The sequence below is a fragment of the Bubalus bubalis genome, chromosome 19 (assembly GCF_019923935.1).
Source record: "Bubalus bubalis isolate 160015118507 breed Murrah chromosome 19, NDDB_SH_1, whole genome shotgun sequence".
NCBI classification, from domain to species: Eukaryota; Metazoa; Chordata; class Mammalia; order Artiodactyla; family Bovidae; genus Bubalus; species Bubalus bubalis.
In genome coordinates, this window is record NC_059175.1 from 33,399,382 (window position 1) to 33,403,651 (window position 4,270).

A 4,270-nucleotide genomic window follows, 5' to 3' on the forward strand; every position below is an offset into this window, starting at 1 on the left:
TTTTTCTTTTTATATCTAAAATGTCTGAATAATAAAGAATGACCCCCCCACACACACTCTCCCTTTATAAATTAATGGTGATCTTCCAGAGACAAAACTTTCCCATCTTTTGTTCAAGCCATTAGTGATTTGTGTGGAAACAAATTTTTGCCACTGAGAACCGGATGCTGATTCCTGAAAGATCTTTTTTTAATTCAGCTCCAAGTGCACGAATTCCAAATGTCGTGGACTCTCCTTAAGCATGCAGTGTGCATTTCCAGGTTCAGTGGCTGTCTTAGTTTGAGTTTCCCCAGAAGCAGATTCTGAGACAAGAATTCAATTGCAAGGGGCTTGGGAGTTTTTCTGCTTTGGGGGTTTTGTTGTGTTTTGGGGGGTTGTTTTGTTTTATGAAATGAAGCGATCCTAGAAAGCACTGCTGAAGGATGAGAAAGTGAGACTGAGAAGGAAAGGAAGTCAATAAAAGGTATTTTAGCATGCAAGATCCATGTGTGTGCTAAGTTGCATCAGTCATGTCCAACTCTGTGTGAGCCTATGAACTATAGCCACCAAGTTACTCTGTCCATGGGATTCTCCAGGCACATGTACTGGAGTGGGTTGCCATGCAGGGGATCTTCCCTCCCCAGGGATTGAATCCACATCTCTTCTGTCTCCCGCATTGGCAGGCGGGTTCTTTATCACTAGTGCCACCTGGGAAGCCCAGCATGCAAGATCTTAAGACAATTATAGCTCAGTCCCAGTGAGGAAATGTGGGAAATACTGAAGAGCACATTTCAGTTATTCCAACGAAGGGCTTAGGCTATATATACCAACACTTTGTTCATCAATGGTTAAGGGTGGCTCCTGGACTCACTGAATCTCTGGCATTTCCAGTTTGAACTAAGTGTAGGTTGAACACACATCTATAGTCAGGAAAAAAAAAGACTTCCAGTAGAAAGTTTCAGGTATTTTCAGTATTTTCAGGTATCGGACACGACTGAAGTGACTTAGCAGCAGCAGCAGCAGAATATCAACAGCACCTCCCAAAGTAGTTTTCCCATTCATTCACTCATGCATTCATTCATTTGTTTATTCTAAATTCAACAAATATTTACAAAGGGTGCTTAATATGATAGGCTAGGAGCTTTGACAGATGGAAGCCTTGAGTAACATCCTTCTTTATCTTCATAGCGTATCCTTAGTACAGAGGATGAGTCATAAATACAATTGCAACTGCAATAATTTAGAATTTGCATTGTTCAGCTTCCAGAGACCGTATTGCAGAAATTAAATCTAAAAACTTCCTTTAACCAAGGGCTTTGCACTCACCCGTTTCCACAGCTTTGCTGTCTTATGAACAGTGTTTTTTCTTTCTAGAATTTCAATGGAGAGCCATTGGAACAAGTTTCAAGTATAGGTGGAAGCCACACTGTGACAGATTTGATTACCAGCAAAAGCTGTGTGGACTTTATTCAAAGGATAATGGGAACTCACCCTTTGCAAGTTTTAAGGAAAGAATCAAAGTGATGCTTTAGGATGATTTAAACACTGGTAGTGTGCAGGCTACATGGAAAGGATAAGGAGGGGAAGTAGAAAGTGTGATTTGGAATTTATTTCAGTAATCAGGCAAGGGGCAATCGAGGCCTCTTTTGAGAAGAGAAAGACAAAGGACCAGAGGTTTCACAGGGTTTAGTGATTGAAAGTAATCTCGTGTCTGATTGACTGAGAAAACTGGAAGAATTTAAGAACAAATTAATGAAGGAAGGAAATAGGAAATTGAAGAGAAAAAAGTGGTTTTAGAAAAGGGACATTTTTTATTTTGGAGAAAGTATCCAACACAGAACTGGAAATGTAGATGTCTTTGGAAAAAAGTATCTTGGCAGAGGGTACATAACTAAAGTCATAGGAAGCTCATCACAATGAAGACTAAAACCACAAGAAATGCCCCTATTCTGGAGCAGGAAGAAGGAGAAAAGCCAAAAACGGAGGGAGCGAGGTTACAGAAGGAGAAGGAAAACCAAACAATTCATTGTCAAGCCAGCTGAGGGAGATTTCAAGGCCAGGCCAGCCAGTGAAGACAAATGCCATATGGAGGTGAAAGAGAGGGAATATTAAGGGAAGACCACACCGCCCAGCAATTAAAACATAATGTAAACATTGTGGATAAACTGAAGGCAGAGTTTCCCCACACATTTTCCACTCTAGTGCTACAAAACACATTCAGGAAAAATAATTTTGCAGCTGATTGTAACAAGCTGTGTATATCATGGGCTTCCCGGGTGGCGCTAGTGGTAAAGAAACCACCTGCCAATGCAAGTTAGATGTAAGAGACGTGGGTTCCATCCCTGGGTGGGGAAGATCCCCTGGAGTAGGGAATGGCAACCCACTCTGGTATTCTTGCCTGGTGTCTACCCCTAGCAAATGCTCAGCCCTAGATTCACAAAGTGCCACACACAGGGCAATGTCAATTAAGTGTTCTGAAAGTCTGACACCAAGTAAAACTTTTTCAAACTAGAATTTCCCAAATTCATGTGACCACAGAACATGTATTTCTAACAATGCTCAAAGCTGGTAAATGTGACAGGCTTTGCAAAATTGTGTCTGAGCCAACACTGAATTGATAGAAGGGAAAGCAGATTTTTGCCAGTCTGTGGAAGACACTGAAAGCCACACTTGCAGACTTCTCTCCTCTTCTCCTGCCAGACACAAGAGTTAGCTTGTGTTCTGTTCCCCACTAGCCCCCAGTTTCTGAGGTGGCACTTTAAAATCTGTTACTATCCCCAAACCCTCATGAAACAATTATTAGACCATTGATGATATCAAGAAGCGGTTCTGCTCCATCTCAGAGAGATACTGGAAAACATTTTAACAAGCGTGTTTCAGTTACTAGCCATTTTGTTTTGTTCTGAATTGTTCCAACAGACTCCACTTACTCTGGGGAACAAACTCACTGGGGAAGAATAAAGCCTCCTTTTCTTCTGTTAAGCCTGATAAGGTCAGAAGGCAAACTGCCAGAAGTGGGCATAAAGAAGCAACAGCACCCCCTAGTGGCAAGCATGCTCCAGTCCCTGGAATCGAACAATAGCATTTGGCTCGGGAGTTAAACCATTCGCAGGGTAAGAGAAACTGAATCTTCTTAGGCTCCAGGTCAAGGGCTTGTGAAGCCTAATAAGTACTCCTAATAGGAGCCTAATAAAATCTAATAAAGCCTAATAAAATCTCTCTTTCCATTACAGTTTCACTATGTGAATACTTTGAGAATAGAAAATGATTGCTAGTCAATGCCCTAGCTAGAGGAGGATTTCAGCAAAATATTTACTGTTAAATGCTTTATCCTTACACCTAAATTTGTTCATAAAAGTGAGGTCGCTAGATAATATCCTCTGTTGGTATCAAGTCCTTCATAAGGATGTTAAGGTTTAAGTAGATTAAGAGTATGAACAGGGCTTCACACCTCCCTTTTGGAAGAGAGGTTCTGACCCTACAACCCTGGACACATCTTTGCTCTGGCGGTCCCAATGACTGCAGGAAGTGATAAGACATTTTGTCATGATGGTTTTCAGCGCTTGCTGAATTTAGAAGAGGACCTGTATTTCTCTGACTTCTAGTAGTCACCTGGGGTTTTCAGTTCTCTGCAGTACGTGGCAGGAGTCTGTAAGCCTAAAAAACATTTCATTCGGTTTAAATTTGAATTAAATCAAACAGCGCTAAAAAAGATGATCCAAAATGCAAAGATCTCCATGATCAACAGCTAATCAACAGCTGCTAATATCACAAATGACAAATTAGGCATGAAGTGCCTCTGAATGAAGGAACATACCACCACCATCCGTGTTCCAGCCGGAGGGACCAAACCTGAATCTGATCAAGCCTCTCAATGAGTTTGCAGAAAGCTCTGAGGACAGAGAAGCAGGCAAAACAGCACCACAATATGCAAACAGCAACATGCAGACTAGGAGAAACTACAAGTCAAACACCCAGGACCCAGAGATTGTTTGCGTTTCCTGAGCCATACAACCACTGTATCAACCTAGGGAGGTGTATCAACCTAAGCTGTATCAACCTAGAGAAGGGAGATGGGAGGGAGTTTCAATCATGTTGAGGTTTGACAGAAAACAGCAAAATTCTGTAAAGCAATTATCCTTCAATAAAAAAATTAATTAATTAAAAAAAAAAAACACCCAGGGCCTGTAATAGATTGTGAATCATACAATCCAGGAAGAATGAGACTAAATCACAATGTCCAGGGATGCCCTTTAAGTGATAAAGCTATAGAGAAATGCAGGTGAGATTG